We start from the raw sequence: 13738 nt of genomic DNA on the forward strand, positions 1-13738 counted from the left end.
TGCCATTGCTTCTGTAAGAAATTTAAAGAACTACTATTGCCTTATACACAACTGATACAGCACTTTTAGCCTGTATATTATATCCATTTCCCGAACTTCTTACGTGGAGATTTCAGCCTTCTCTCAGTTAAAAATATGAACAGATAGCTTTGTAATGATAATGTTCCCATATGTTCATATGGCACTTGTACACTTTTAAAAGTTCCTTCACATGCACCATCTCAAAATAGCGAGGGCACAAAATGGTATTGCTTGGAGAATGTTGCTTCCTTGATCCAAGCAGTTATTCAGAGAGAAGAGAGGAGTTTATGAATATATATTTGTGGCCATATACAATGTGCAGGGATTAATGCCACAGATGAAATCAGGCACTGTGGAGAGCGTGCTTCCAAGGGAAATCCAAAAGAGGATATCTTTTTTCTTAGTGAGAATTAAATTAAGGTGATTTTTAGAGCAGTCGCACTAGAGTCCCAGCTGTTTCCAAGGCTGTGGTCTAAAATATTGGATTATGTACTTTTTTCCATACTTGAAAAATTCGCAGTACAGCTTCCACAGAATACTGCCAAATAAATACTAAGGATGTCGATGTTTATTCTTCTGGAACAGAGACACAAAAATCAACCAAGAACTCTATTTAGGAGTGGAGGGAGACTCCTGAAGGACAGCATTTCATTTGTACATTTTCATTATGTAAGAGTAAAGGATCAGGACAGCTCTCAGGACTTTCCTATTGGGCTCTACGGCTTGCTTTTGTTACAGAAGAGTGCCAATGCAGCCAAGGTTGCAGGTTTGATACCCACATAGGAGGAAAATCATTCTCTGGTTACAGACCGCACCTTGATCAGCTGCCCTGCAAGTGTATGCCATTGACCAGTAAAGAGTTCAAGAAAAATTGAGGAGCTGTTAATACCACACAAGACGCCAAAGCTCCTTTCAAACTGGTATATGCAGCTGGGGCTTCATCTCTGTTGTATCTATTACTTAATTGGATTTTAAAGCATCTGCTACTTTAAGAACATCATCATCTTCTTGTACACAACAGTTTTAACCATGCAACACATCAGGGGAATCCACGACAGAATCTCTCAAATATTAAGTAGATAACAATATGCAGAACAATACTTGTGATTAATCCTGACAATTTCATCTGATTACCTCTATTTTATAGGCACATTACTTACTTGCAGTTTTCTTACAAACTTTTTGTTTTAACAATTGCTACGTTGGTCTATGCTTTGATATCACTATAACTTTATTTGGTTCTGCTTAAGTTTTTTTCTCACATGATTTAAGTTTTAGGTAAGTATGAACTAATTCTAACTTGGAGAGTTCATTCTAATGAAAATGACTCCTGATTATATATAGTTTCACAGTGTATGGGATGTAGAGTGAGGGTGTGAAACGCATACACAGTAAACACACAGCATCACATCTGTGTCAAATTTCTCCAAAGAGAGAAGGACAAAACCAAACAGCTAAGGAAGGGTCTACCTGACCACTCTTTTCTTAGTTCTCACATATTTTCTGTTCTGACTTTTCTTCTTCCAAACAACAATAAGGAGGGTACAAAAAAGGTAAAAATCTTTGTTCCAAGGAGAACTTTGTTAAAGTAAGCTTGAAGGACTGGAGCCAAAGGCCTTTTCCCATGAGCTTCTGGAGCAAAACACAAATGGAAACACAGGTCCGCAGATAACAAGCAGGGCTGGTCCCTGGGGCCGAGCTTCTCAGCCTGCAGATGAGTTAAGTTCCCCCACTGCTGGGGACTGTTAATGCCTCTGGCCCAGGATCAAGGAATAGTTAGAGGGACAGCATGGCTGTGTTCCAAACATTACCTAGGCTGTAAGCATTACTAACTGAGTTTAAACTACTAACATCACTAAATGAATTTGTACTTGAACAGAAACTCTCAATTAATTTTAGCTATAACTGTTATTCTACAGTTGGACAGGACCTTAGAAATTCTCTGATGAGATCCAAATCCCTCAGTTTCCAGGTAAGGGGATGACCAATTAAGGTAAAAAGACTTATCCCAAGGACACACAGCTGGTTAGACACAGTATCCTTGGCTATTAAAGGAAATGATCACATTTTGACACCCATGACATTTTCACTGCCTTCATACTTAAAAAGATGAAGCAAGTGATGCCTGTCATAGTATGCCCGACTCCCACCTGATCCCCATCCTTATTTCCTCTTTGAGTATCACACCTTCCTCTTTCTCCATGAGCTTCCCCTTCTCTGATTTTACCTCCTTTTTCTAAGCCATCCCTGACTCTCCTCCTTGCACTGTATCCCTCTACTTCTCCCCATTCCTGAGCCATAAGATAGTACAGAGTCAGGAATAATGAAGGGTGCTTGCTTCGGCAGCACATATCCTAAAACTGGAATGATACAGAGAAGATTAGCATAGCCCCTGCGCAAGGAATAATGAAGGGAATCGAGAATAGCTATTGCTTATATCACTTTGTAAGCCTTGTCAAAGGTTTTACATCTTGACAGGACATTTCAATATCCCTACTAAAGTGCCTCCATCCAAACGTCCAGCTTTGCAGTAAAGAGGAGCCATGAAGAAATCCAGGAAGACCAGATAAGAGATTTCACATTTTAACTTCTGACTGCCCCATTATCTGTCTGCTTTGTACCTCTCCATTCTCTTGGCCACCACTGTCTCCGGTCCTGGAACCACTCACTGCAGGGCCCAGCTCTGAGTGGGCTCCAGCCAACCTCACACAGGCACAATCTGCGGACGGCACTGGGCAGGGTACCCGATGTTCTCTCTCTCTACTGGCTTCCCTACTGCTGTGGATGGGGAAGCCCTCAAAGAAACAAGCATGCACAACTCAGAAGTGCGAAATGGAAGTTACTACAAACTTATTTATCTGCCTCCCTCCCCAATCCACAGGGAAGGTCCTGGGATACAGATGATACGGCTCTTTGGGGCTAGGTCTCCTGGATCAGGTGGTCTGGCCAGCCTGTTTAGATATCCTCTTATCCATTCTCTCTTCTCCCTGTTTCACCACCCTTATATCTCTCACTTCTTTCCTCTGGATTTGCACTCTCTAAGGCACTGAAGCCTGCTTTCTAGGTAACCCAGGCTAAGGGAATGTACTTTGGTATACAAACCTAACATTCCAATCAAAACTCAAAATGATGGGCTGGGCTCCCCTGGTGGCGCAGTGGTTGGGAGTCCATCTGCCGATGCAGGAGACACGGGTTCGTGCCCCGGTCCGGGAAGATCCCACATGCCGCGGAGCGGCTGGGCCCGTGAGCCATGGCCGCTGAGCCTGGGCGTCCGGAGCCTGTGCTCCGCAACGGGAGAGGCCACAACAGTGAGAGGACCGCGTAACACAAAAAACAAAACAAAACAAAAAACCCCTCAAAATGACATTGGCCAATATCTTACAGTATAAGATTTAGCATTTACCAATTATGTGACTACATCTAATGTATTCAAAAATGTTAAGTCCAACACAATCAAGTATTGGGGTGTTAATGACTTCCTCAGACTCAGTCTTAAAAGGGATTCTACTTTATATTTAAACTTTACTTGCTTTTGTATAAGGAGGGTGTATGTGAACTAGAGTAGGGAAAGAAAGAAAAAGTAACATTAAAAATGCATTATAAATGTAGATTCCCTAAGTTTTCCATGTAACTTAAAGAGTTGAGTTCATTTGTGATAAAAGCAAGACACTGATAGATGCTAAATTAAAAAACAAATGGGTATTTGACTAAATAGCTTTGGGAACTTCTGAGTTAAACAAAGTTAATCAGTTTTTTTCCTTATTGTACAACTTCTCACAGCCTTTCATATGTAAAACTATAAGATTAACTGATTGGTATGTGTTATCAATTATTACATGCTGGATAAATTACATGGGGATCCGGGTGGACAAAAATAGAAACAATGTTTGCCCTCATGTAGTTTTCAGCCCACTGAAGGGAGACCAACATCTATAGAAGTGATTATGTAAATAAATGTAAACTTGCAAACAAGAGAAATGCATGAGAGTTTGTAATAAAATTCCAATGAGAATTGTGAATATCTAAGGAGGGCAAAGTATATACTGTTTACAAACATAATTTGATAACTGCTCATTTTTCAGGGAAAGTTTTTTTGGGCAGGGAGGATGAAATGCTGTATTAAGTGTATAGCTGAGGTTGAGAAACATTATTGAGACATCGTTGAGAAACAATGTTCAAAGAATTGTCTTTGAGGAAGATTCTCAACCTCTGTCTTCTCATCCAAAAATGAGAAGTTTTAACTCACTGACATTTCAATGACTTTTCTAGTTATATATTGTATGATTAAATAACTCTAACTAAAATGTTTAGAAATTTGAGAATATTGTTTATGATTTCTCCAGGACCCACTGCTGTCCCTTCTCTCTTTGCTGCTAACCTAATTGCTAATTACTGCCTTCATTTGAGTGGTAATATGGGAAATGGAAACCATAAAATCTACATTAGGAAATTTTGCTACTTATTGCCAGGAAGTAGGTTAAAGCTACTGTACTCTTCAGCCTAAAGATACGGCAAAATCTGACAAAGGCATCCTCTTTGCTCAAAGAATAAGGTTTAATGTCAATAAAACATTTGGGATGGAGAATTAGTCCACATTTTCTTTGGTGAGTACTGTAGACAATAATTGTGTTGAATTTTATATATAAAAACTTCTATAATCTACTAGGAGTTCAAATAACCTCAAAATATTGAAATGATTTTTTAAAAAATCAATGAAAATTAACACAGATTTCCATTTTAAATGCCATTTTCCAGTTAATCTCTATAAAAAACAGACGTCTGTTTCCCATTTGTCTCCTCCTTAAAATAGCTTTACTGTGTGCCATGTATGTCTAATCCTTCTCGGGTAATATGGATTTAATAAGACATATGTCCTTATGTGTAGTACTTGGAAAGCCCTTTCCACAATTTGCTGTTTTAGGTCACACACATCTGGTGCTATTTTGACCTGGCAATTACATATAGTTCCTTCCTTAATTTCTTGGGAAAAAATAATAACATGACAAATTGGGAGTATGTTCAAATTAGCTTTTAAGTTTCTCCCAGTTGGGTGGACTGAACAAGAACTTCTATAAGCATTTCCTTCTTAGGGCTACGTAAAACTTTCTCACCCATTTTTCATTGTCAAGAAACGTCTTTTTAAATGTCCAAAAGTCAAGTTTAATGGTAGCATTCTAACATTAGTTCAATAAGCCACTCTACACGTTGAGGCAAATATATTTCTCCCTGAATATTATGTGTCAGAAGGTCTATCATTTAGCCTTGGCTCTACCACATACAAACTTTGGAACTTTTGTCTATTCGTCCCATTGCTATTAGTTTTTTTGTGTATTTTTATGTGGAAATTAAATTATGTGGTCTTCACACATCACAAGATTACTTTAAGGATCAAATGAAACATATGTGGAAGTGTTCTTTTATGTGGAAATGTTTTGAAATAGAAAAGTAACTTTACAAATAAGAGATACTATTTGTTGATCTCTAAAGGTTCACCTTATTAAACTAAACCTCTAGAAATCAACAGGACCTTATTAGATACTATGGAAGATATGAAACGTGTATAATGCAGTTTTTCGGTTATAAAAGGTGACCTTAAAACACTTCAACTAATTAAGAATATACTACTACAAATTAAATACTATATACTATAAGCAAGAAGTGGAACAGCTGCTTAAAGAAGAAAATAATCAGTGTAAACTGGAATAATGACATACTAGATAGTAACTGAGTAATCAGAGAGGATTCGAAGAAGTGCAAAGCAAAAGAGCAAGACAGAGAAAACCTTCAGAGGGGCAAGAGTAGGCACAAAAAAGTGAAATGTCAGAATGAATGAACCACTTCTCAGGTGACATGGTCAGATCCTTTAAAAAAAAAAAAAAGATCTCATTCTGGTCTTTTGTGCAAATTTGAATCTCTTCTACCCAAAAGGAATATGTGGAGAAATTCAGGACCAACAAATCATGAAGAACACTTTGTTCTCATACACTTAACACCTCCTGTCTCTCATTATTCTTCTTCGACCAAAACAGTGTGGACCATTTTTGGCAGCCTGTCAACCTGCAACCTGTCACCACACTAATTAACGTGTCTATAGCTAGAAAAGCAATGATAAAAAACGACGATCTAATGTTTCAAATTTAATGTCTGACAGCCACTTTCCCAAATACAACCTGTGGAATTTATAAATCAAGAGGAAAATCTGTTCATGTTTTCAAATCAAGGACAATATGGTGACTCTTTGCTTTACCTGACGCATAGAGCACCGTATCATCGGCTAGGGCAGCTCTGGTATTAGAGTAAGGGAAGCAAGGTCCCAGGGGTAAGAGAAACATAAAGAGTATGTTTCGTCATGGTGATGTTTGGGATTATCATATAACTGGGGGCAATCATAAAATCACATTTTGTCCGTAAATTTTGTCACGGTTATCTCAGAAACCTAGAAAGAATATACATGTGGCTTGTTGGAATCCCTTTATAATGTGCTCTTGGGCACGCTTTTCCCCACTGGAGGAAAACTCACACGTGCTGCTCTTCCTCACCTAAGGGAGCTCAATGGTTCCTAGGAGGTAGTCTCATCACTGCAGGACAAATCGCAGAGTAGTTTTGTGATGCTACTGAATCACTTTTGTGCTGCCTCTGTTTTCCTACTGGTTTCAAGCTACAACTAAGTTACTATGAAGCAAAAACTTTATCTTGAACCAATTTCAACTTTATAATCCCTCCAACCCGGCACCCCTTGATATGTTTATTTAACAAAATGTATATAGTACCCTTGATGCTAGAGGTGCTTTCTGGGGACTGATGATCCAAAGACATATCATGCCTGGTCCTGAAAATTATTTATCAAGGTCACTGTGCACTTGCAGTATTATTTTATTTACCACTATGTCAAGGCATCTTGTTTTGTTTGCCACCTCCTTACCTTCTAAAAGCACTAAATTTTGCTTAGAGACTCCCTTTCACTGTTAGTACAGTCAGAAAGAGCTACCAAGTCCCTCACCATGGACCTCATGCCATTTTAAGTTTGGGCATGGAATGGTGGGGATAGGTGTGGAGATGGGAGGATGCAGGACCTAGCAGCTGCTCCCTACCATGCTGCCTAACTGAAGAGAAATGAGTGAAGACTGGTGTTATGCCTTCCAGTGACCCAGAACAACTACACATGACTAATGGATTAGCCATCGGCACCAGCTTCCTCATCAGCTGCAAACAGTATTTTACTCAATGAATGAGTAGAATAGTTCCTCACCACAAAGAGATTCTGCCTCTGAATGCAGTGCAGATTTTGCCTTTGAAGCCATGATAGTACACTATTGAATCTTCACTAAATGCAATTTACCTTATAATAAGTAACAGCCCCATGGAAGAGCCCTGCTATAAGAAGGAAATTATTATTCCAGCTTTACAAGGTATTTGTCTCAGCTGCAAAAATATGGTTGAATCTTAGTCAAGCTATGAGCACGATAGCAATTTCACTCTTTCATGCCTTCGCACATGATGTTTTCTTTGCCTCGAAATACCACTTCTCTCTGGTTGCAGAACCCAGCTTAAATGTAACCTTCTGGGTGAAGTTTCTTCTGACCTCTCTAATGTAGAAAATACTCCTCCCTCTTCTGTTCTTTCATTACGTATCTTCACTGAACAGACTTATATTAGAACACTGATTATTTGTTTTAATGGTCATCTCAACTCAGCGCTAAACTCCTTGAAAACAAAGACACGTTTATATTTGTTTCCTCTGTGCCAGGCTAATAGCAGAGACTCAGTACTTGTTTGTGAAATAAGCATTGTCATGGTCCCATGAAGTAAGTGGCAAACATTAAATGGACAAGGGACAAGAACCCATAACCATTTGTCCATGTCCCTCTTGACTGCCCCAGCTGTGAAAAGGTGGGGGTAACCACCACTATTTATATTATTCATGTTGATAATATCAATTCTGGAGAGAATGGATGTCAAGGGCAGCCTTGAAATGAAAAGGTATCCATTCATTCAGAGAGACATTCAGTACACATTTACCAATTAATCACTATGTGCCATGAAAGGCAAGATAAATGGCACAGTCCCTACTCTGAAGAAGACAAGAAAATAAATCTTCACAATACAGGGTATTAAGTGTCGAGCACTGCGATAAGAAAGACACCTAATCTACACTAGGTGAGTCAGGGAGAGATCCTCTGGAGGGTTATGACCAATGCCCTTGAGGGTTATGACCAGTGCCCTTGAAAGACCAATGGGACTTAAGTGTGATGAAAGTATAGAAAGCATTCTGAGTAAATGGGAAAGCCATGTGAATGTCCAGTGTTGGGAAAGAGGCTAACGTGTTTGGGGACGAGAAGTAGTGTGGCCTGGGAGATAAAGAAAGAAGATGGAAAAGGGGACTTCTACCTGGTTACAAGCTAGTGAGGGGAAGGTATGAACGCATGTCAATGAGTATCAGGTCTTTAAAGGTTCAGTTTCATGATTTCTAACAGCATACTCCAGCCAAGTTCCTATAGGGCAGTGTTGCCCAAATCACTCAGTCTGGGATACCCAGTCAAATTTGTCATACTTGGGGAAATTTTTTTGAAGGTTTAGGACAATTATACTAGTCCTATTTATTATAATTTTAAAAAGTTGATTACCTCAAAAATCCATAGGGCAGATATACCAAACTTTTTTTGACATAGACGTTTAAAAATAATATTTAAAATTTTTCTTTTAAGTCTAGAATAAAGGTAAATAATCAACTGATTCTAACATATCAGCATGGCTAGTTTGGTAAAATGGACTATATACAGCAATTTTTGAACACTTTATATTGACCAGATGTGGATGAGTGACTTAGAACAAAATTAAAATGTCCGTAAGAATCTTCAATAGTAATTTCCTGGGCTGATCTTAGTTCAACTTCAACTTTCTATAAGAAATGTGACATTTCCGCTAACTCTAATTCCAATCTTTGTCTCTGAATCCCCAAATCAGCTTCACCTCCTTCTAGTATACAGCTGTCATTTTACTAAATCGATGGGCAGGAGACCTACTCCCTTCTCGGAGAAAATCAGGGGACACAGAAACAGTCTTATTTCCAAAACAATACCTAAAGAGCAGAATGTAGAACTTCCAAGGGACATTATAATTGTTTAAAAGGCAGAAAAGCCTCATATATCAGTTCCAGTGGTAGAACAATCAACTACATTGTACATACACAGTCAGACTCATTCATAATCTGTGCTAGTATTTCCAAAAGTCTCAAAACCATGTTTGAAAATTTTTAATGGATCATAAAATAAAGCAAATTGTGTGCATTCATTTAAATCAAGTGAATCTGAACATTTGAAGCATGATCGTAATGCAAAACTCAATGCTTGGCCTCAAGAAGTATACAGAGATGACCCAAGTACAGGTCCCATTCCCAAGAACTTTCAGTGTGTAAGAGCTGATAGAGCTCTCCCTCTCTGAATATCCCTTCATTTTAAATGTAAAATGCTTATTCATTCAATAGGTACTCCAAAACCCCATGTCAAGTTTGTAAATATATATATATATATATATATATATATATTTTTTTTTTTTTTTTTTTTTTTCCTGCGGTACGCGGGCCTCTCACTGTTGTGGCCTCTCCCGTTGCGGAGCACAGGCTCCGGACGCGCAGGCTCAGCGGCCACGGCTCACGGGCCCAGACGCTCCGTGGCACGTGGGATCCTCCCGGACCAGGGCACAAACCCGTGTCCCCCGCATCGGCAGGCGGACTCTCAACCACTGCGCCACCAGTGAAGCCCAAGTTTGTAAATATTTTAAGGCTTCTGGAAAGACAACAAGTAACAGTGGTGAACTAGGATTGAGATATGCTGACCAGTTGCTTCTGAAGTTCATTAGAATGTCTTTCAGGAATTTTCTTGGCAGGCAAAAAAAAAAAAAGCCAACAGGTCTATGAGTACATTAAGACTATTGGGAGAAAATGCAGGAGAGGGAGAGGAAAGTACAAATAAAAGAATACATTTCTTAATTTAAAGACGTCTGACTGAAAGTCCTAGATTGATAAACAAATAAAAATATCTTGCAGGGAAAAAGGTTGTACATGTCTAGATCTCAAGATATTTCTGAAATATTAATTCTCTCCACACATCTGAGACCAGCAGGCATCATTTCTGCTACTGGTGAAGAAAAGAGCCAAGTTGCCTAGGGCTCTGCAGCTTGTTGCGGTGTGAACCAGAACTAAAATAGGATTCTTGGCTCTCTAGATTTCTGATATCCAATTCAGCAGACTTCAACTTTCCACTAGACACTCTTGCAAGTTAAGCAGTTCTCATGTCAGCTTGTAACCAGCTGCTTAAATATCCTGTCAACTCGTCAAGTGTTATAAGTGTTAAGTGCCTAGGAACCTAGTACGTCCTGAGGACTAGTACCTACCTTACTATATTGTTTGAATTTAGGTAGTAGTAAGAGTTCAAGAAGCCATCATTTCTATAAGTACTGCATATGAAAGTTCTAATGCTAATATCTTACGGAAAGAAGACTTAACTGGATAAAGGCTCAGAAGCCTCAATTATTTCCTTAAACAGGAAATCAAATTTCTAATGCTGATAAAGTGAATTATTATTTACAAATATCAATACAGTTTGTTTTCAAAAAAGTGAAAGAAAAAAATCAAATAATTGGAGGGGAGTAGGCATGTATGCATACGTGTGCTTAGGCTGAAGCAGAATTTTTCTACATATGTCACATAACCAGTTTATTTTCTATGAAACTGGTTGTTTGACGTTGAAAACATACAATATATAAAAGTACCTCATATTCAGAATTTTTGGTGTTAAGTAAAAAATTGCTTAAGAACATGTTTCTTATTGGCATAACTGAAAATTCCGGAAGTTAACAGAAGATAGAAAATTGAACACAAGGAAAGGAATGTAAGGAATGTAGAGGGATGGGAGGAAGAAAGTGCTGTAATGAGAAAGATGAGGTTAATATGTGTTATTTTAAAAGCACCATTCACTCAACAACCACTTACTGAGAAATTACTATTCCTAAGCACTTAACAAAATATCACAGAGCTGAAATTCCAGTGGAGAAAGAGACATCAGATGTATAGTGTGTCAGGAGGGGATGAAAGTTAGCTATACTGACATTTTAAATAGAATTAGTTTAAATTTTTAAATAATAGATTAAAAATAGTTTTTTGGACAGCTTAAAATAGAAATTGTTCATGGTCACATATCTATACAGTATATATAGTTCATAACAGAAAGGATTTCCATTAGGTGTTCTTTTTAGTGTCATGCCTTTACATCCTAAGAAACAACCTAAAACGATGCTTCTTTTATAATGAACTGCTACCAAGATAACCCACTGATTTATAGGGAGACCTCTCTCTATATAATCTTTGAAGTCATAACTGTGGCCTTCTCTTCTCACCTCCAAACCCCAATTTTCAAAGCCTTGTGCTTTGCGTCTTAACTGCAGTGTTAAGCAGGGTCTACTTGGATAAGCTCAGACTCCAGAATTAGTTTGATAGCTTTATATTCACTCCATAGAGCCCTGGAGCTTTGTGACAATTGATTAAAGAGTGAACAGGTAAAGGTAATGAAATGACACCACAAAGGGGACCTCACCAGGGGAAGATGACATACAACTCAGTGGACCATTAAATTACCTCCTGATTTGTTCTAACAAGATACATCCAGCCTTAGTCTACATGTTTTGCATTACTACCATGTATCTGAAGCTCATTCATGGTTATTTTATTTATTTCATTTTAAAATCTCCAACTTTGCTTCAAACTCTCTTCAAGCAAAATAATGTGCATAGTGGAGTCTTTTGCATGATCACATCCTTTCGTACTTTAAACCAAAACTTCTTCCAAATTTACATAGATAGCATTTTGAATCCCCAATATTTGAATTGGCAGCACTGTTGCACATTCATTCATTTATATAATCATTCATTCAGTCATATAACAATATATATTGAGCCTTTATAACAATATTAAGGCACTGTGCTAATATATATAGATACAGAAATAAAAGACCCATTCTCTCTAAATCTTGAAGAAAGATAGATAAGGTTGAAGACATAATTAAGTGCTCCTATAGAAATATGCACAGAGTGAAGAGAGGTTGGCACCCAATTCGCCCTTGGTGTAGGTTACTGGACAAGAGTTCCTAGAGGAGATGACACTTGTCTTGAGTCTTGAGAATTAAGTCATATGGAAACAGTAGGAAGAGCGGGGGTCAGAAAAAACATCTTAAGAAGCCTTCCTGGTTCCCAAAGGAATTAAAGATGTTTGGCAGGAATCTAGGCCCTGAACCCCAGGTCAATCTTATGGTTATTCCTGAGTCATAAATTCTGCCTTTCTGTTTCTATGTCTAGAATCATCTGTTAATGGGTATATTTATGTGGGCTCAGAAGTGGCAATTGGGGTACAGTCAGTGTAGGGAGCAAAAATGAGTTTTCCAAAAGAGAGCTGGGTTATGGGCTTCCACTCAGGGAGCCAGGTCAGTAACTGTCATTAACAATTGCTTTCTGTTAACAAAAAGCCTTTTGATATATACTCATTGTGCTACTCGATGTGGGAGGCCTCATGGGTTACAAGGCCTTCTAACTAGCACTTCTCTGTGAGCTAAGATAAGGCAAAAAGCTGGATTTGTCAGAATAGCTCCTGGTTCTTCAAAGCCATCTGAGGCCCCAGAGTGCACTATTACCTCCACGTAGTGTGAGAAACCCATGATCTGCCTTTCTAGGGGAATGAAGGACATCCTCCCACATTTATTCCTTCCATGCTGGAAGTCTAGGGTGTTGGCATGAGTGCAAGGTGGGATGGAAACCCCTCTGCTGAGCAGCCAAGTGAGTTGGGCTGGAGGCTACGTCTCCAAGTTCCAGGATCTGTGGACAAAGTGGATTACCCTGGTATAAGCCCAACTTTCAGGGGGGAATTGGGTGGTCCAGGGCTATATTCTCCAGTGAAAAGAGTCCCTGCGCAATCCACTGAACTCCTCAGCACCTTTGCAGGCCACTGCGGGAGCACTTCTGAATTCCTTGTGTGCAACATGCATCATGTAGAGCCAAAGGTGCTGCCTCAGGCTTGCTGCTCACTCAACTCCTGCTGCCACTGCTGCACCGTTTCCCTGCGCCATATTGTAAGTGGTCACTTGCAGAGTTTCTCTGGTAATACAAGAAAGTGTGCTGCTAGCTAATCCCCCTTCCTCCAGGGTGGTGTGGGGAGGGAAAAAGGAGGGTGTGGATTTCTTTTTTAACTTCTCACACAGTATATATAGACAGTTCTATTCAAAGAGAAGGGAAAAACAATGGTTCTCGCTGCTGCTATCTTTAACTGTGCTGTCTCCCTTCTACTTTCCATCAAAGAAAGAAGGGGAGGCTTTCCACTTCTTCTTATATGGCTGGACCTTTGCTTAGACAAAACTTAATCACCGAGTCCTCCAGGTTCAGCACTTGTTACGTAGAAGGAAGAGCCTTGAAATTGAGAAATGTCTTTCCTAATTCCATAAAGCTTGGCTTTTTTCAAGACTACTGTCTTGCTACACTTGCCAGTAAATTCTTCGTTCTGTAGGTACTCGTTGGTGCCCTCCCTGGGGAAATACACATCACGGCCCAGCATGAGAGGTAGAAGGCAACAAGGGAACACGATACACAGGAGAAATAAAAATAGATTCATTTAATATTTGCAAAAGAACAGCCCTGTATCATTGAGAAGGAATGAGGCCCAAAGATTCAAATGTAT

The 13738-nt window shown here is 39.1% G+C and overlaps 1 long non-coding RNA gene and 1 other non-coding gene across 2 annotated transcripts in view; one reads left to right on the plus strand and one right to left on the minus strand.

Annotated features, from left to right (window-relative positions):
• Positions 1 to 13738, minus strand: part of LOC137226455 (uncharacterized) — an 854565-nt gene that overhangs the window by 264370 nt on the left and 576457 nt on the right. The window lies entirely within an intron of this gene.
• On the plus strand, positions 2352 to 2459 carry LOC137226914 (U6 spliceosomal RNA). The gene has a single exon (XR_010944605.1). It is a non-coding gene; the product is annotated as a U6 spliceosomal RNA (small nuclear RNA).

This window comes from Pseudorca crassidens, chromosome 6, assembly GCF_039906515.1.
Source record: "Pseudorca crassidens isolate mPseCra1 chromosome 6, mPseCra1.hap1, whole genome shotgun sequence".
NCBI classification, from domain to species: domain Eukaryota; kingdom Metazoa; phylum Chordata; class Mammalia; order Artiodactyla; family Delphinidae; genus Pseudorca; species Pseudorca crassidens.